At 40.5% G+C, this 21,281-nt stretch overlaps 1 long non-coding RNA gene across 1 annotated transcript; it reads left to right on the top strand.

The window, feature by feature from the left end:
- The first annotated feature begins 2,775 nt into the window (after positions 1–2,775).
- Positions 2,776–16,649, top strand: LOC116698574 (uncharacterized). The gene is made up of 3 exons (XR_004334252.1): positions 2,776–3,117; positions 12,184–12,187; positions 16,638–16,649. It is a non-coding gene; the product is annotated as an uncharacterized LOC116698574 (long non-coding RNA).
- Positions 16,650–21,281: the final 4,632 nt, after the last annotated feature.

Below are 21,281 nucleotides of genomic sequence, written 5' to 3'. Positions count from 1 at the left end.
TACATACTTTTTCTGTGATTATTATTAAAACTGTTTGCATAGGAATACCATATTATACTGATCACTGTAAACAAGGTAACCATGGAGCCAACGTCTGTCCTTGTGAAAGGCAAAGGACGTTTCTGAGGGCAGAGCAGACCGTGTGAGATAATCTGACAACATCGACTATGTTATGACTTTGTATTAACATCCACTTGGTATAAATGAGCAGCTGTTGAGAGCTAACAGTTAGGCATTTTCTGTTCTATTCTGTTGTGTGGAGTAAAAATGACCTTTGATATAACTTCAGTGGTCTCTGTCTGTTCTTGGTAATGTAATTATTCTACCACCACATGTGGCTCTTTCAATAGGCACGGCTATTTATTTGGCTCTTAATGTCTGAGTGCTTTGCTACATCTCAGCCCTGAGCTGCCTTGTACAGTATTTCCATCTTTCATGTATAGCAATGTAATCATCTTTGCAGAAAGTGATATTTGCCGAGCGCTTCTGCCAAGCTTGTTTAAGAAAATTGCCAATATGACTTTCAACAAGTCATCCGCTGAATAAATAGATTAATACTTATGGTCTGATATGTTTGTTCAAACAAGTCTCATAATTTGAAGTATTGAAACCAGTAACATTATCTGTTAGTGTGAGGAGATGACTTGACTGTAAATATTCAGACATAAATTGGAGTTTGTCCTACTCACTGAACGCAAACAGAGACACACTTGGCCTGGTGGGACAGCACTCAGCGTCTCTTTACACACCCCTGCGTCAAATGAAGTCACTTGAACTAATCTTCGCCTGTAATTCCAGCGTGTTTTTGTTTTTTTTCCTGGGGCTGGCGAAGACTTTACAAAGTGGCTTGTTTACAAATCCGAAAAAAGGAGAAAAACTCCATGATTAAAGCAGGGAAAGGTTGAGCGTCATGCTCGAGATAACTCCTGCATGTAGCTTAAAACCAGCAGAGACAATTTGGAAGCCACAGCTCCACCCACTGAGCTTCCCTTGGAAATAAAGTGTTAACAATCCAGGGAAAGAACAAAAGAAACTTGTGAGTGGATTTTTCTCAGACTTGGAGCATATAGGCTGAATCTGTTTTTGAAACACACACACACACACACACACACACACACACACACACACACACACACACACACACACACACACACACACACACACACGACTGGATTGCGAAGGAGCAGAGCCAGCAATGATGCCAGCATAATGCCGATAATGTTGGGAGGCCTACTCTGATGGACTGTGGTTAGGAAGTGAAACCTCGACAAATGATTTGCTGTGCTGGCTGGCTCTGTGTTTGTGTGTGCGTTTGTGTGTGTGTGTGTGTGTGTGTTTGCGTATTCTTGTCTCTGTGCAGCACATGTAAAACCCATGAGGGTTACTGTCTTATCAGTTTGTTCTTTGGTCAATCTCCAGCTAGACATACAAACAGCCATATGGTCAATTAAGGCCCATCAATACCTCTGTTAACATCTTAACATCAACAGCTGATAATTAAGAAAACCACACCTTGTCAGCAGCTAGCTCTGCTGAAAGTCATATTATCCTACCTCACGTACCCCACCCGCTGATCAGTGTTTGAAAGTCAGAATACGCTGTTTTTTGAAAGACCTTGTTTGGCTTGAGTGTTATAAAGCATAATGAGTGAGTTTGTGCATCATAAGCATATTACAATTATGGTTTTATAGCCCCAACCTTAGCAGGAATCTACTCTACTCTACTCTACTACTTTCTACTAGAGCATGTTTACATGCTTTAATGTTCTGAAAACATTATTTTCTGATATTGTCCTTGTGTATTCAGCCTCTCCCCCTCCATAATGCCACGCAATAACAGTAACAGCACTTTCTACCTATATATAGTACAGTTGTGACATCACAACCGTACTACTCATTTAAAGACACAGTTTCTGAACACTCACTGTGGAGCATTTTGAGGCTTTCACATTATTTATATAGCACCTTGAATGAAAAAATAAATCTCAATTTTTACAACATGGGACCTTTAAAACAACGCAATTTTCTTATTTAATAAAAAGTGAACCCTTTGTAAGCACGGCATGTGGTTTTCAATGGAGAGAGACAAAGAAATAATGCCACTACACGGCACTACTATTCTTACACTGACACATGTCAACACATTCCAAGAGGACATCAGTGTCACTTTTGAGCCCACCTGGCCTATAACTTAATTGACTGAAACAGTATTAGTATAGCTGCTGCTCCTTTGGGTAAATGGTGAAAGGAGGTGGTTTGGGCATCTGGTAAGGATGCCCTCCGGGCGCCTCCCTACGGAGGTGTTCCAGGCACATTCAGCTGTGAGGAGGCCTCGGGGAAGACCCAGGACTAGGTGAAGAGATACCATATCCACCCTGGCCTGGGAACACCTCTGGATCTCCCAGTCAGAGCTGGCTAATGTGGCTAGGGAAAGGGACGTTTGTGGTCACCTGCTGGAGCTGCTGCCCCTGTGGCCAACCCAGATAAGCGGATGATGATGGATGGATTGATGGCTATAAACATAATGCAAATGTATAATGTACCTATGTAGCACAGGTAGCTTCTGTTAGACAGTAAAGATACAACCACAGATTGGCATTCCCCAGAAATACGAGTGTCTCAGTGGCTGGCTTGTTACAGCCACATTCATTAATCATCTTTGTTGACAGGTACTAAAGTAAAGCTTCAATAATTAGAAAAAGAAATAGTCAGCTAGGAGTTTACTGATTACCTGCCTGAACCTGGTAATAAGAATCAGGGAAACAATCTGATACCATGTCATTATACCATGGTCTGGGTGAATACTCAATTCCGATTGGCTGCAGGGTGTCCATAAAAAAGTGACACCAGCTAAAGCAGTTACGGTGAAACTGACTGTTTACTGTTCTAAATTGATGCGCTACATTAAAACAAAAAGGAAATGTGAATTTGTTCATTTTAACACTGTGAGGTTCTTCAGTGCCTCGTCCTCTGAACACCCCAGGATGGTGCTAACACACAAGCTGCAAGAAGAAAGTTTTAGGGACCTTCTGAACTGACTTTGTTTCACGGTGAATAACGTTATCCACATCCCGTTCACTGTTCAGGTCGCTACTGCAGGCTGCGGCCGACAGTAATGGTATTGCGGATACAGTTGTTTGTAAAACTTGTTATATTGTTTTGGGGACAATGACATGGCAGGAAAGCTAGCTGGTCTTGTTGTTCAACATACCGTCAAATTATTTTTACTGATTTCCAACTGTACAGAATGTTATTGACTTTGGATCTTGCTAGCACAGCGTTCGCTTTCTGGCTCGTTGCTAAGCTGAAGGAATTAACGAGCTGAGCGGACTATAAATATCTCCTGTTGCTAAGGGAGGCAAGTCGTATCTAAGGTCTTTCCCAACGGCGAGGCGTGAATACCAATACATACATTACAATACATACCAATTTGTAATTACTACAAGATGTGCTTATCCTTCACTATACTAAAATTCCAGGATGTTTGATGTTGAGCATTTGAGCAATTTATAAAATTGGACAACGTGTCTCCACTTCATCCCAATGTAAAAATGAAGCCAAAGTATCCAGGATACGGGCGCCGCCATCTTACACTGGTGATGTCATTTAGAGCCAGAGTCTAAGCAGTAGTGATTGGGTTGTGGAGCCATGGTATCTAGGTCCCGGCCAGACACCCACCAGTGTCAATAACAGCTGCCAGTTGTGATGTAACACCTCTTTTTATTGGATCAAATAATTCAAAACAACAACAAACTTATCAAAAAAGTGAATTAGTAATGTTTAGTACATTTAGCATGTTAGTCTTTTTTGTTTGGCCCATGTCCTATCTGTTAACATGGAGGGGTGGGTGGGGTTTATGACCTACACTGCAGCCAGCCACCAGGGGGCGATGGAGGTGCGTATCCTTTACTGTTGTGGAGAGGTCAAGTCGTCCATCTTTATTTACGGTCAAAGGATTGAGCCCAAATGTAGAGATTTAAATGATTTAGTACTAAGAGATGAATTGTTTATACGCTTATTTCAATGCAACAAATCTGCAGGACTGTACCAATATAAACATCTGGAATTACAGAGTAGACAGGAAACCCTGGTGATGCAAAGACCATCTGATGTAACTCAAGCCAACAATGAAACCATTAAAAGGGGTCTTGCTCATCCGTGGAATGCATTCACCGATGCATTTATACTTCAAGATTTCAACATAAAATGTCAGAAGAAAAAAATCAGGATGTCCAAAAATGTCTGCCAACGAAGTATTCAAAATTTGCCTAATAGCTCTTATGATGTAATGACACCTTGGTAATACAACTCTATGCCTTCCTGACACTACATATGTATGAAATGTGTATTAGACTACCTACCCTGCTTCTTTCTATCTCAATGACTCCTTCTTTATTTCTTCACTCTTCCTTCCATAACAGAACTCTCCAAGGCTTTCTCCCCTTTTGCCTTGCCCCGCTCCTCCTCCTATCCATCCTTGGGTCTGACAATTAACACAAAATGCTCACTACATAGTCAGGCAGCCCCATACAGTCCCTAGCCTACTGCAACATATCCTTTATTAGTTGCAAGCTAGTTTAATCCCTTCCAAATAGGTCCACACAGAGTCAGTTGGGCTTCACTTGATATTCTGCCAGCAGCAGCAGAAAGGAAGTGGAGGAAGGGAATTCAAATTATACCGTACCATACAGCAATATAAGCTTAGCTGAGGCTGTATGGAATATACATGAGAGTCATTTAGGCCCTATGCCAATATATCCTTTTGCATTAAGAATCTTCTTTTCTGAAGTAGTGGTAATGATGCCGAATGGTCACTCATGACACATTTTAGAAATCTCTTTAATCTGGGTCCTAGGTAAAATTGCCTGGAGAAGAGAAAATGCAAACCTCCCCAAAAACTAGCAAAATAAAAATGTGAGCTAGTAAATAGGATATGTACTAAAAACACTCAAACAAAATACATGAATGCCCAATTTGAATTTGTTGCAGGCAAACAAACCCACAGAATTAACACTCAATTTCTGACGTTAGCCTTAGTTTTAGCATCTGTCAACACTTTCTTCTGGTTTTAAAGTCTGCGAATGTTGCTCTTATTGATCTCATTTTGACTAAAGTGTCTGCCAAATGAACAGGCAGCTTTTTGTTACGTTCCCAGCAATAAACTGCGGACACACAAAGTTAGCGGTTAGCTAGTGAACATAGTATAGCATTAAGCAGCAAAAGAGGCAGACATTTTCTCAGGAGTTGGTGGAAACCAAAACAGAACTAAAAGTAGAGTTAATATTTGTCAGTTGGCCAAACAGGTCTTGACATGAATGCTATGTTGCTACACGATGTTGCTTTGGCTTGTTTAACTGCCCTCACATATGCATAACGCAGCTTTAAAAAGCCTAATTTTTGGCATATTTCATGTATTTCCAGTCATCCAAAAAAAGAGCTTGTCAGCATTTTGCTGTTGTTTTAATGCCTCATTTAAACTCATGTTAAAATTTCATGTACGCTAGCAAGGCGTGTCAGCTACCTTGAAGTTGGCTGAATGAGGTATCCTCAGAACGCTAACTGCGGGGAAAAGTTATATTTCTAAACTTCAGTCCCAGTACACAAACTCACCGAAGAGAATTTCAAATGTCAAGACATACATAGAAGTAGCACAGCTGCTACCCACTGATCCACTGCTATCCACACAACAGACAGTGAGCTCACAAACAATGTTAATAAGCTTTTAGCAGAACCGTCCACAGCGGAGTTAAATCTTCACATACAAGCAGTTGACACATGATGGAGCGAGTACCGGGCCGCTTGGGGGCCCATTGGATACTTAACAGTCTGACCACGTAGGCTAAAAGGGCAGCCATGCAATTAGTACTGGTCCAAATGTATAGCTGTAATGATTATTCCCACTATTACACAGACAAAAGGGGTTTGACCGAAGGCACTAACTAACCACAAAGTCATTGTGATATTGGCTGGACCGACACATTATGCTGGAGCAGCAGATTTCTAACATATTCAGTTCTGCAAATAGAAACCACATTGTCAAACAAACACATCCATTAATGAGCTTATGGTAGCTTTTGTGGACACAGCTGTTTGAGCAAGAGAATATACACATTATAAACGAATACCTTTTAACTAGGCAGCCATCACAGTATAAAATGAGGATGAAATTGGAGTCAAGGGGTTATCTTTTCATCTGTAGATGAATTTGCTGATTGATTTGTGTGCTATTATTTGCTTTTGTTATTGCAGTGCTGATAGATAATGGCTTATTTCTTGTCGGTTTGAAGTTTGATTAGAAGTTGATTGAATTTGGAGGTGCTTTAAATTCCTATTAATATAGATCCTCTTGTGTTGTTTTAAAGCCTCAGTAATGATGTCACCCCAGTAGTATTTAAACTGCCTCGGATACTGCAATCCGAGACAAGCAGCAGTGACTGCAGAGTTGACCTGCAGCGTCCATTAATCAGCCGTGTTGTCACTTCTGCCATCTGCCAATACCGCTAATTTAACAATAATAACCATTAATGAGTAGAATTAGCCGTAGCCGAGTGCCCAACACATTTTAAAGGCAAATACATCAACAAACAAACAGCTGGTCATTAACCGCTGGATGGGGTCACTTACAGCCATCAAAAGCTTCCTGATGGTCTGGCATACATAAAGGACAAGACATACCCACAACAAGAGGGCCGTCTGCTGGATATATTGCTACTTAAACAGATCTACGCCTCATGCTTAGTTACACACAAACAGTCATTCTCGTATATGAAAATAGAATACAGTTCCTCATCCTTTATTTACCCAATAAAGGATGATACTCACATGCCATGGCTGTGCTTTAATTTCAGGCCAGCCACAACAAAAGACTGCCAAAGCACTGTTCATCAACACATCCATTAAGCTATTAATGCAATCAGTACTGGTCTGGTATTACAATTAATGGGACTGTTAGAACAGTTAGCAATACTGACTGGGTATCTGGGTTCATGTCAAAGGAATACTTTAAAGGAACAGTTGGCTGTTGATTGAGCTGGCTTAGGCACTGATGGCCTATCAGTGCATTGCCAGGCAGGCCATATGTGGGCTAATGGGCCAACCATGGTGTTACAATGAGTGTCCAGTAATACTGGTGTTCAATGTCCCCACTTACCAAAGCGCTCTGATCCATATCAACAAACCTGGAAATACAGGTAGACTCATTCTAATTCCCGACACTGGACACATGCAGCCAATACTTGATGTGCATAAGAATGAGAAGCTAATTAGGGAGAATCTGACTTTCCCCCAGAAAGTTGGGCTTCAATGTATTTCTGCTGGGATTTAGGAAGACCCATCCAACAGGAATACACAACCAGTGGTTACATGTACTATAACTTATTACATTTACTCAACCCCATACAAGTTTGAGGTAGGCCTATTTGGACACTACTTGAGTATTTTCATTTTCCATGAATTTGACATTTTTGTTTAATGTGAAATGTATGCAATAAAAGGACCTCTGGTATTGGTGGTCATGGAATTTGGAACAGATGTTCTTGTCGTTTGGTGGTTCGGTTGCTTATCCCAAATACTTTCACTTTTGATATTTCTTATTATACAAGTACACATGGCTGAAATTCTTTTTAACTTCCACTAAGTAATATGTTGAATGTAATAGAGTATTTTTATATTGTGGTCTTATGTTACTTTAATGAAGAACCTGAAACGCTGTCCACCTCTGGGTCTACAAGATACAATATTCAACATACATTTTATTTTCATAATATTTTTATATATTGGTTATATTTAATGTTATGCTGCATTCAGAAACTTGCAAAAAGACTTTTACTTGGAGCGACCTCTAGGTCGCCCATTAGAATGTGCGCCCCATGTAGTCTGTGCGGCGGCTGCAGGTTCGACTCCAACCCACGGCCCTTTGCTGCATGTCGTCCCCACTCTCTCTCCCCTCTACTGTCTTAAAGCTGTCCTGTCACTAAAGGCCATAACACCCCTAAAATAATCATAAAAAAGATAATATACATGCAGTTGATATGTATACATGCAGTTGAAACTTCATGTATGACCAAAGTAGAAACTGGCCTTTTTTGATGACAATTATTTATTTAGTAATTTATTTAGTTACACTTAATAACTGACCTTTTAATGCTATACTGGGTGACCTTTTCTTACAAATGATGGATCTGTTTTTAAATGAGCCTGACTTTATGGTGTTTTGGTCACATTTGCGCTGACAAGGGCTATGCCATCCCTTTTAAGGCCATTTCACATGGTAAGTAATGGGCGCCTAGAAGTCATTCATCTTCAATAAGTGGTAAGCAGGCAGGTGGAGAGCCATGGGCCGCCTGGCAGCCTATACAGGCAAGTGAGTTTGTTCTAAAACTGTCATGTCTATGCTCATTCAGCACTCGCCCACGCAGCTGCAAAGCCATAGTTCAATCATACATGTTTCTTTGCCTGGCCTATGAAATGAAATTCAAACACAGAGAAGGTTAATCACTTATAATTGCCATGTTTAGCTGTGCTGGGGCTTTTCATTGAATTACATAAGGTCACTTGACTTTTCGGTTAAAGAGTTAAAGAGCACTGCTGAGCAAGCTTGGTGGGTGAATTTCATCTAAACCTTTTTCAAATAAGTAATTAAAAGTGCATACTTCAGTATTCAGTTCCACTGAAATTCTGAAACTTCCACTATATATTTAAAGCTGCAGCTACCACAATTGATTTTCAGCCAAAATAACAACATGGGCCTGAAACATAGAAGAGGGTCCAATCCCCATTTGGAAGAAATTGAAACTACTAATTGAAACCCTTACCAGCAGTGACTGAGAGTTTTGTCTCAACAAACTCAAAGGCACCAACATCCAATGTCATTGTCATTGGATGTTGGTGCCTTCTGATGTCGGTGCCTTCTGATTGTATGTTTTACGGGTCAGGACTCATTTTTACACTTCTGTCTTTACACAGATAAAATAAATGAGATATAACATGTTAATTAGTGAGTTTAAGAGGTGTTGTTTTCCCATGTTTCAAGTTTGTATGCTAAGCTAAATGGTGGCTGTTGCTTCATGTTTACCATACAGACATGAGTGGTTTTAATTTCCCCATGAAACCCGAGGCAAAAAAGCAAAAGGGCGAATATTCGAAATTATTGAACTACTTCTTCAGGCTTAGGTGACTTAAGCACTTTGTTAATGATAAGATCCAGTTACATAAAGTGAACATTAACTTTTGAGTTGTGACAGTGCAAATTGTGCACATGGTATCCTGCATTGAAATTGTGTGTGTACATGCTCACCCAGACCTCCACGCACACTTTCTGTTACTGAAAACAGCACAATACTTCCAATCTGTCTTCTCCAATATGGGCATAACTCTAACATCACATGGCTTACAACTAGAATAGAAATAGACACAGCTAGAACCCCAAAAATTCATTGTGAATAAAAATCTAAAGCTCATCCATCTCGCATCTCTACTCTCACAGTGCCTGCCCAAGCTAGGAAAACTGACATTTGTAAAGCTAGCTAACTATCTCAATATTATATGCACAGACAATTGATACCAACCTTCTTACTTAACTCTGGGTAAGGCACCAAAAAAGAAAATGTTGCATAATTTCTATGGGAATTTCATAAGACCAGGCACTAGAAAAAAACACAGGCAAGATATCAAGGCATAAATAGCACACCAAATGGGCAGTGTGTCAGCATTAAAAGTATCCGATGGCTCGCTAGCTGCTTAGGCTGCATGAGCAATGCCCACCTTATTAAAAGCAGGGTAGGATTTTCTGAGGAGTGCAAAAATACAGAGTGGATTATGGTCTGAATAGACAAGAAAGAGGTGTTCAAGGACTGACATCAACATCAAAGTGCTGGAGTAAAAAAATGAATGCCAGTGCTACTCTCAATCACCAAACTGCCATGTGCTTTTCTTAAGATAACCCCATTGACTTATACCTCCATCTCATCCAGATGCATTGACACTGCACCAGCCTAACAAACCAGCAAAAAATGGAGATTAGGTTAAAGTGAGCTTGCACTTTAACCTAAACTAGGGCAATTTACAGTGTCCAACCACAGGTAAGTATAAACGGCTGTGATAAATTCACACTCTCATCAAGTTTCCCATGGATTTCATTAACACCTGAACAGTTTGGTCATTTCTAACCAAACCCTTGAGTGTTTTGTTGGATAGTTCAGTTGGCTTGGTGTGAAAGTTCATTCAAACTCAGGCGCGGACCAAACAACCGATCTCTGGTCTGCTTGAAAACGGAGGTCTCGGTTGGCTTCCAAGTGCACTGGTTTGACAATGTGCCGTGTAAATGCAAAGAGAACAATATGAAAAATTCAAAAATGTTGCATCTTCACCCCTGAATGGCATTGAGTCTACCGATTTATAGGCGTGAAAGCGCCTAAGACTGCATGGGTCTACAAATGGCAAAGTCTTTATCCGTCCTTGCACTGCAATTCTAACATTCACTATGATCAATGTCCAACATGGCCCAGACAGTGTCTGGAGTACTCTATACTAGGCACGTTGGGCCAGACCAGTCACCACTAGTAAACATCACATTCTGCTTTCAGTACATTTGTATTTCGTAAAGGCATTTCTTATATGCTATGTTCTAGTTTCATGCGGGCAGACATATAGCTGCTCTTTTCATTATACTCATACGAGCCACATAGTATTAGTTCTACTCCTAGTTCTTTCATCATTAGAAAAAAGGTTTGATGTGGAATCTCAATACATTGCTTTGTTCAGAACACTTCATTCTCTCATATAACCTCTATATCTGAAGGCTTTTGATAAACAGTGGAGCATCTGCTGCATAATTCAGGGGTCCTAAAACTTCTGTTCTGGACCAACATGAAAAATGTAATCCCATCCCCTGGGTCTCATGCAGCCTCATTATTCATTGCTGCTAGTGTCATGTGGGAACCCCAGCAGAGGAGGGAGCGTGAAATATTGTATGTCCCAGCACATAGTTTAAGAAAGAGTAGGGTAATATCCAGTGAGTGTGTGGGCATTGTGTTATATTTGTTTTAATTCTGTGTGGGCTGTGCCAGTCACCAAGGGGCATTCATTATGCTATTGCTCGATCACCATGGGGATTGAGCAGGGCAATAACGTTATGACCCTGTCATCACAGAAATATGGTCCTCATTGTAACTGTATTGCTTCTGGTGGTGATGTGTAATCAAGGCCAATTGCAAGGCCATCATCTCATCTCTCTGGCAAGCAGCACATGTTGACACATGAATGTGTCACTCAGGCTTTTTCCCGAGCACCTCAGCTGAAATGCATTCAGCTGGTGTTTGCATGATCGGCCCAGATAAAAATTTTTTAAAAAAATACAACCTTGGACTGTTTTCAAAGAAAATAATCTGCAGGAGTTTCTCAGGGGAGCATGTGTTTCTATTTGGACCTTATTAAAACCGTGCAAATTGAATCTAGTCAGCCACAAGCAGTGGAATCTGAATTTCTGAGATTAGCATTTTGGTGAATCAATAAAAAAGAAACTCAAGGCCTTTTACAGGGTGGAAGTGTAAAATTCATCGCAGTTGCCCTCTGGGACGGAAGTAACCCCCCTCTCTCGTCCGTTTTCCTCCAAAAGAGAGAGACACTCTTGGCCCACAGTGAAAGAGAAGGCATGATTGAAGGCTTATTTCCCCTTTTAACATCATCAGCTGCAACCTGCCTCCATTACAGGGGCACATTAGCAGCTTATAGTCAGTTTATCGAAATGTGTTTAAGAGGTCCCCTCATCTGTAACAGATGCACTACAGTCTCCTAGGTCTCAGTGGGTATACCACACACACACACAAGTCCACTGCATCACAGACAGAACGACGGCTATTTCTTAATGATCTCTTCCCCTGGGATTGCAATAGAAAACCATTTAGTTAGCAGCCTCCTTAATAAACCCAGAAGAGGTCTTGTGATTGCTTCACCAGGCCACATCGGTAATGCTCCATTTTGCATAGCAGAAAGTGCAGCAGTAGCATCATAAAAAATTGCCCATCATGCATCTGTGCTGTATTAGCCTCCACGGGAACAACGGTAGTCGTTTTAACCTTTCCGATCTCAAATCTCTCCAATCTAATTAGACCTATGAAACACAAAACTGTCAGTCAAGTGTTTCCCTGGTCATCAGTAACTACAGATAAAATGATGAGTACAAGAGTTAGGTCATTAATAACAATGTCAGCTATGATAGGCATATGTAATTACACAGCTCTGTGCCATACTTAGGCCTCTTCAAGTATGATTTCCCACACAGTTCATTTATCACTACCTGCAGACAATCATTTTGCTTAGCTCTTGTGAAAATGGAGCATTATCTTTCTGTGATCTTCACCTCGAGGGAATATCTACAGTAAACCATTTATCAGCACTGTTCTGTTCTTCAAGCATGGTTAGATTAACACTAGGGTCTGTTTGGCCCATCCTGGGGAGCCCCCAACAATCAGTGGATGAGCAACATGCACAGCTAAGAACAGTGACTCTAATCTGACCACTTTTTCCAATAACACGTAATCTAACGCATTAGTATTTCCAAACCAGTAACTTATCCAAGTCACTGTGCATTACTACAGTATTATTGTCATTTTCCTTTTCCAAAATATATATTTTTACATTCTTCTTGCGTATCCAGGAGTGAGGTCATGTATGCGACAAGTCACGTTTTCAGCATGAGGACAGGTTTACGTGTAACACGCAACGACACAAACGTAAACAACAATGAAAGGAGGAGAGAGATGCGCATTTTCTATCTGAAAATACTGTAAATAGTCTGAGTTTGTGTCAGCTAAAGATGGCAATATTCAGATTCATTGTACACTCTGTGCAGGTGGCAGTCTCATTTTTAAGCATCTATTCATACCTAGTCAATCATGCAAAAATATGCTACAATTTTTCTTTGTAGCTGCCTAAGTTCAATGTCATATTAACAAGATTTGTAATGAATACCATACAACTTGGTGTATGTGGTCTAAAGCTGAAGTGAGACTGAAATCCACCTGACAAAAAGTAGCCTACTTTCTAGACAGGAAACAGCATGGGAAGGGTTGTAAGCATAGAGTAGACTGCAGGTTGTAATGGCTAACAAGCCAACTACAGCAGTCCACAATGTTATTAATATTATCAAAAGTTTTACGGTCATTAAACACTATCGCTCACATATGTCGCATGTGTCTCTCCCCCTGTTCCACGCTGAAATGAATGGGAAGTGACATCTCGTCTGACTGCGCCATAAGGTCGGTTCCACACCTGTAAGTCAGCTGGTCAGAACAAAAGCAAAAAAATACTCAATACCATGGCCAACACATTCTCTCTCCCATTGCGTCAGGTGCCTCTGGCGTTTGTTATTGACACAAAAAGTCTTCTTTAGCGTCAAATCTAGCCCTTTGACGTCATTTTTAAACTTGGTTGGCACTCTTTGTGTAATTTTTTGAAAGTCTGGGTCGGGACATTCATTTAATTGACATGCGGCACAAGAATAGGACAGGTCAGGTTTAGGAAAAGATCATGTGTGGGGTTACAAAATGTACTTTTCAGTGACACGCGGGACAAGAACAGGTCACAAACCCCGGGCTTGTGGGTGAATGTCCTGTGTCGTTTAACCTATCCATTACACCAACCTTACGCGGATTTTAGCTCTTTCCTACTACTCGCTACCATTGTCGCTCTTAAAGGTGCTCTAAGCGATGTCATGCGTGTTTTAGGCTACAACATTTGTTTTCACATACAGCAAACATCTCCTCACTATCCGCGAGCTGCCTGTCCCCAGAACACACTGTACAAAACGCGGTCTCTGTAGACAGCCCAGGGTCTACAAACGACATCAAAAACAAACTGTGCCCACCTGCGTTCCTGTGTTCCAGCCAATAACCGACAAGAAGGATTTGGGGTAGGGTTGGGGAGTTAGTGCGTGGAATCACAGAAGCGAGGTGGAGGGGACGGGATGAGGAGGAGGGAGGGGCAAGCTAGTCTCGCTTTGTTGGAAAATACTTTGAACGTCAACAAGAAGTAACGTCACCCAACATTGCTTAGAGCACCTTTAATACTGCGTCATCTAACGGAACTGTGGCCGAGCTGCTGCTCTGCCCGGTGCGTCCCGTACAGACGCTAAAGGTTGATTTTTGCGTTGATATCTGACGCTGAGAGCCACAGACCAATCATAAACAGCCCTATTAGGCATAAAAGCACACTAATAAACATAAACTACAAAGGTTGGTTATACATACAGTTTCTTGTTAGGTGTCCCTCAAGATCCACTGATGCATTCCTTTAACAACCAACAAGCCTAACACTGTCTGTTAAAACAACCATATATTCCATATCACTGGCCGGCTAAAAAAAAGCCATAATTCTAAACAACCTTATCTATCCATGTAATTTATTTCTCATAATTTCATCATTCATGTGAGCCTGACTGTCTTGCTTGGGATTGTCTTGTAAAATTGTGTGATGGCAACCGAGAGCCATAACGATACACATGGTGTTTTTTACTGTGATTACAGGCATGAGAGCAACAAGGTTAGGCATGGAAATTGCACCAAACACTGTCATCAAAGAAGTATAATCTTTTTACTTACTTTTTTGGAGCAGGATATCAGACAGGGTTAGGCTGCAGCTACAAGCTGTATTATCAAAATTAGTTTCTGAACTCAACAACTTCACACGAGCACCCTGATGCATGTGTGCACTTTTTCACACTGTTTCAACGACTCTCATGTATGGGATTTAGTGCGAGGTGGGAGGATGGGTAAGTGAGAGGAAAAGGTTAACAGAGGGGATCAACTGCAATGCATCTGCTCACAGTCGCTAAAATCTCTAACAGACTCCAACTACTATTTTAAAAATCACTCACAATGCACTCAAAGGTCAGCACTCATTGACTTGCTACTTATACATGAGTGTACAGGCATGCGTTTGTGTGTATGCATTTTTAATTGGCGTGGCCTGTCCTCTGAGAGTTTCCCACCACTTCTCAAACAATTAGTTTAATGGAGCGTTACTCTAGTTTCTGGGTTAGCAACGTCAATACATTGATGTCCCGCAGACATAAAGTGTCAGTGCAGCAACTCATACGGCCATAAAAAGAGCCTACACAAAGTCCACTCTGGTTAAGCAAAATCCACTGATAGAGATAGTGTGCTGCACAGGAGCTAGGACGTTGGGAGGGGGGGATTTACGAGCCATTTAGACAAACTGGACTCTCCAAAGCCAGAGGCTTATGTCGACACAATCGCTGACTATACACAGGGGCAAATATTTTTTTCTATTTTTAACACCCCCCAAAATGTCATAATTAACTTGTATAGCAATGACATAACAACATAAAAACGCACAAAAAAAAACTCAACTTTTATAATGTCACTCTTTCTTGGTGATAACCATGCCTGTACTTAGCTTCCCTGAGAATAATTGCCAGGTTTGGTACCACCGTGCCTGCACATAGACCAAAACCTGTGCCCAATGACTGTATCTTGCTACAATACTGAATGCATAAATTGCCCTTTGTAAAGAAATTGATACAGCTCAGAAGTCCCTCATAAACCACATTTTAACATTTTGTGTACAGATTAACCAGGAAAAACAGGATACATAATAATTAGTGAGCTTTAGAGGTGCTGGCAGGCATTGTTATTTACCTTAGAGCCTTCAGTCTTTGTGCTAAGCTAGGCTTACTACATTCTGACTCCAGCTGCGTGTTGGAAAGAAAGCCAATAAGCATATTTCCCTAACAACAACAAAAAAGACACAACACAAGCACACACACTTGTAGCCGCCGTATCTCATGCTGTTCTGTCAATTTCTCCAATGTAAAAAGTTTTCTTTCTCACAATGAGCCTTTGCCCCTCGACTAAATTATCTTCTATTTCTACTCAGACACTGAAACAGTTTTCAAAAAAACAAATTAAAAATCTAATTTTATTTTTTTTGAAATACCTTCAATTTAACCAGCAAACACGGATCAATTTCAAGGCTGAATTCTCACAGCACCTGTACGGGCTGACAAAACCAGATACTCTTATTTAAATAAGACAAGCTTTGTTGAGTGGAAGCATCCAGTGTAAATGCAACAAACTGGCCTGATTGGAGGGCTTCTGGTAATTGAAATGAGCAAGAATATAATACATGATGCACACTACTACAGTCTAGCATGTAAATATTGTGAGGCAGGGGCAGCTGCAAGGCATTGTGAGAAACAAAGGACAGAAAAGGTCCTACATAAGCCAAAGGTAGTGAAGAGAACATTTTACTCACAAGACAATAAGGATCTCTTTAGGAAGAGCCAATTAAGTTTGCTCTAAAGTGCCCATGGTAAATATCACTTTACGCATTTTAAGTTTAGAGAGATTACCAAAGCAATCTAACATACTGTCAACAGGAGGTGTCTGTCAAAAGGCATCTTACCTAACAACCTCTTATTGACACTAGAAATGAGAGTTCACTGCAACGGTTCACCACAGTATTCATGTCCCGTCTCATCAAGAACACAGGCAGAGTTTGGAAGTTAACTCCAAACTCTGCTCTGAAGTTAAAAGAGAGGAGAAAAATGTATGTTTTCTTCAATCTTGCTTCTCAAATTTGTGCTCTTATTCCTATGCACTTTAGAAATTGCCATGCAAGATAGTTATCCATTCAGCATGGCTGCCTCGCTTCTGTGCTGTACCAACCCGGTCTCACTACAGTTCATGTTAATTAGATTTATTGATGCGTGTACGCGATTTTCTTGTTTATTGCGTGTACATGTCTTGATTTTCAAACGTGACTATTTCACAAACTGCCATGACACTGGTCTGCTCTGAGGGATGCAACAATGGGGAAACGAAACGCCACACGCCGGCGACAACAACTGGTAGGAAGAGAATAACGTGGAAAGAAACTGCAACAACCACAATTCTGTGTTGTTGAAAGGTTTATAGGCAAAGTAGATTTTAATATGTGAAACCAAACATATTTTTAAGCTGAATTGTATCGATTAAAGGTTTTTTCGTCCTGCATCGCTACAGTTTTGGTTCACTCTTAGTGCTCCCATCATCTTTTATGTTTACAACAGCTGCAGGAGTAGCAGTCAGCTTTTTTCAGCAAAAAAGCTCTGATAACCCCACAGTACACTACCTGCAGCACCAAACAGCAGCCAGACAAACACAGCAACTAGCTGATGAACATTTCTCTGCTGAGTCAGATATTTCCTTCAAGAGTTGGTGGACATCAAAACAGAGATAAAAGCAAATGAATAGTAGACTTGCATTTGGCTGGTGGTTAAAATCAAATGATTACTAATGTTACTGTCTGCTGGATGCATCATTTAGCAACTGTTGCTAACATGTTCATCATAGCAACTTTCTAATGTGTGTGATTTATGACTTTATTATGTCAGTGTCGTGGTGACTGCTTGTTATGGTGCCCCCAAGTGGCCACAAAATAAATAAATGCAGGTTTAATATCTCAGGGGTGAATTCAAAAAGAATGGATTGCGGCCGCTAATAGAACCATGAATTAATTGTGCCTCACTTAGCAACCGCTGTCTGTCCCGCCTCAAGGTACAATTCACAGTGGTTATCTGCTATTGATATTACAGCGCAATTTTGCGTATAACATTTTGCATCTGTTTACAATTAGCCATGTGGCATAGTATAAATGTTGCATTTGCACAAAGAAAACGGTAGGAAGAACAACGGCAGTGAAAAAAAGATCTTTTTTTTTTACTTTTCTTGAAATTTTTGGACCGAAGTCCCTGTCCTGACCAAAGAAGTGCAGAGTTGAGATGTCCAAATGAAACATCATGAAACAGTAGTGGTATTTGTTGACCCCACTAACGGCACTCTTGATTTAAAGACAAAGGCTTTGAAGTAATGGCATTTTAGTGTGCTTGAAGCAAGCTTGTGACCAGGAGGTCTGTGGTTCAATCCCCAGACCAACAGGACAAAATCTGGGTGGGGAAAGTGAAAAAGCAGTCCCTCCCTCATCACCACCACTGAGGTACCCTTGAGCAAGGTCCTTAACCGCAATCGCTCTAGTGGTTGTACTGGGCAGCCTCCAGGTATGAAGGTATGAATGTGACAGGTCGTTGTTGCAAGTGAGAATTTGTTCTCAATCGACTTACCAGGATAGATCAAAAATAAAATAAAATAAATAAATTACAATCTAGTGCGTGCAGAAAATAAAGAAAATGGTTCAAAAAGCTTCATGAAGCTTCATTTGGTCATCACTAGTACACAGCTGCCTCAAAGGCCGTGCAATCCTTTTGTGAATTGGCCTGTCAGTGTATCTGGCAACACTGTGGTTAATGGACTTAGTGAGTTTTAATGATACAATAGGCTGCTAGAGTTTAAAATCAAAATGCCATGTTCGGGGGCAGCAAACATGCCTTAAGTGACTGCTTTTGGCAGAAAAGCAACAGAAGAAGAGCATCTGCTGTATCTCTGTATGCCAAATCAAAGGATTAAGAGGAATTATCATGTCACTTTTAATAAAAAAAGACTAAAGAGGAAAGAGAACTGTCAACAGTATGGTCTGCTACAGAAATCTTGAGCTCATAATAGAGTGCGGCATTAGGTGAAATGCGTGCATCCAGACTTTAGACCTCCAAACCAAGTCCAGTACATCCCACAAGGCAACCCCTTGTGCATCGTTTCACAGGCTATGTCATTAAGAAATGAAACCAAATTGTGACACTTGATGTGAATTTGATGGCTTATTGTGCTTTTTAGTTACCCTTCTAAAACCTTCCAAAATTTGGGTCAGAGTTTTAGCCATTTGACATATCTGCCGACTTGTGGGCCTCTAATCTTGTGAGACCTCCTGTCATGTGTGATTCCAATGCAAACAACAATGCATGCCAGACAGTGTTGGGGAATATCTGCAGTCTCTGTAATCGGCTACACACCAAAGAACAGCTAAGGACCCTGTAGATCGTTAACATGTTTGATATCTTAAAGGTGGTTCACAAATTGATTGTTGTGGTTAAGATTAAATCTGGACTGCAAATGTCTCCGAAATGTTAGGACCAAGTTATCAACCGCTTGTCGACTGCCGTCTCTTTCACTCTTGCTCTAACTCTTTCTTCTGTGGTATTCTGTGGTATGTCCAAATAATATTTCTATTTCAACTAAGCACATGGCTATTTGTCTTGAGGGGTTTTGCACAACTTATTGTCATTGGCTTATGCCGTTCTTTTTTTCCCCTTAAGATTGGTTTGTATAATTTCTCAGACACGTTAAGCCCATTTGCGAGGAAATGCGTTGAAACTAAATGTTGCAAACTACTGGTCTGCAGCCCTTTAAAACCTGCCAGGTCATACCAATGCAACGAGACGGTTACAACTCTTTGTACTTCCACCCTAACTTACGACTTCCAGGCCTTTTGTAGCTGAATATATCATTTGTCGTGTCTAAATATGAAACATGGATAGCGTAAGCGATGGTGAGATGCTTGCCACAGTTACATTTCTTATGATGAATTGGCGAAAACACGTTTATTTCTCCCTCTCTTCGGTGACTCTATAGCTCACTCGACCAAACCTGCATGCGAGCATATGATAAGCCTCCGTTAACAGTTTGTTGCAGAAATAAAATGGATTATGGATAATTTCATTGTAGCTGACTTTTCAAGATTACTTCGCTATTGGCTGTTAAAACAGGTGACATCCCTTTCATTCAAAACCAGCCTCTGGAGACGGACCTCAAATGTATTGAGTTTCGAGCGTAACCAGAACTTTATCTTCAGCTTTGTTTGTAAACAGTTTATTTTTTGATATTTTTGCCTTACTGTTAGCTCCCTCCAATTACTTAATAATCTTATTTTTTAGCCCCAACACCTTTTCAGAGCAAACGTTCGAGCTAACTTAGTGCCGGGTACATTTATACAACAGGACTTTTGTATCTCTTTGTTATGTGTTAGCCTTGATAATGAAGCACATTTGTCAAACCCATTACTAGCACATTACATTGTTACATTACTGCTCCGTTGCTGCCAGGACAAAGTCTGACTTTGAAATGTGGAAATGCCTTTAATGGTTCACATTAGATGCAAGTCTAACTAATCATTTTTAAAGGTCCCATATTATCCTCATTTTTAGGACCATACCTTTGTTTTGTTGACATGGTTTAATGTAAAAAAAAACAACATTAATTTTGTTTGCTTGTTATAGCACCTTTCTCTATAAGTCCCCTTTCCCCTGCTCTGCTTGGTCAGTGTCCTTGTTTATTTATCTGTATATTAAGTGTTTTGAAACTATCACAGTATTTATATTGCACCTCAACCTACTTTATAATAAAAACGTCATTGAAATCTCACTCTTTACAGTATGGGACCATTAACTGAAATTGTTTGGTGGGTTAAAGCAACACTAGAGAACTATTTGTAACTTAAAATAATGTTTCCAAAATCGTTTCTGCGGTTCATCTACTCGTAGCGAGGTGAACGGCACTTCTATCGGCTCTCTGCCGTTTCTAACCGCACTATGCAAGTTTGCCAGATCGGACAGCGGATCTGTAGTTCGAATGAGACATAATGGGACAATTTTGCTCCAACCTGTAGGGACACCGAAGTGGGAAAAGTTCTCTAGTGATGCTTTTAGTAACACTCAGGGGCATGTCTGAGAAGGGGCCAAAGGTCACACTGGCCCTCATTAAAGTTTAATTTGCCATTCATTTTTCTCTCTATCTTTTAAATATGTTTATTTAGACAGACAAATGCACCTAATCTAATGCTAGACAATTGGCAATAAAACTCATGACTCATTGTCCACTTGCTTTTTTAGGCGATTTCAGTTCCAGTTCCAGCGTCATCCTCTATTTGCTTAGCAAACCAAATGCTAAGCAATGCGGTTGAAAGCTTGCAAAACTCAGTAAGGCAAAATTGAGTTACGCTTCTTTTGCACTATTTTGTTTCAAAGGTTAAGAATGAAGGTTGATCCTCCAAGATTGCCCGAGTCATTAGGATTCGCCACCATGAATGTCGTTGCAAATTGGCTACCAGTAGCTTAGCCATGCTAATGTCGCTGTGAGGCCATGACATTTTTGGAGACCGCCACAGGAAAAGGTCATTTGGCTCACAGCCTAATCATGTTCACTCCAAAATTGATCAAATGCTCAGGTGACATATCACCACGTCAAAATTCACAGGCTCAGAACTCATCATTTAAGTGTTAGAAAGGTATTATGTTTTATGCTAAATTGATCAGTTAGCATATTGGTGAACCAAAAAATTAAATTAACTTATACATGTTCTTTTGATCACGTGAATATCTGCATGGGGTGGATAGTT

Source organism: Etheostoma spectabile, chromosome 12, assembly GCF_008692095.1.
Source record: "Etheostoma spectabile isolate EspeVRDwgs_2016 chromosome 12, UIUC_Espe_1.0, whole genome shotgun sequence".
Lineage (NCBI taxonomy): Eukaryota > Metazoa > Chordata > Actinopteri > Perciformes > Percidae > Etheostoma > Etheostoma spectabile.
The sequence above is the reverse complement of the archived record's forward strand: the minus strand, read 5'-3'. Positions and strand labels throughout refer to the sequence as shown.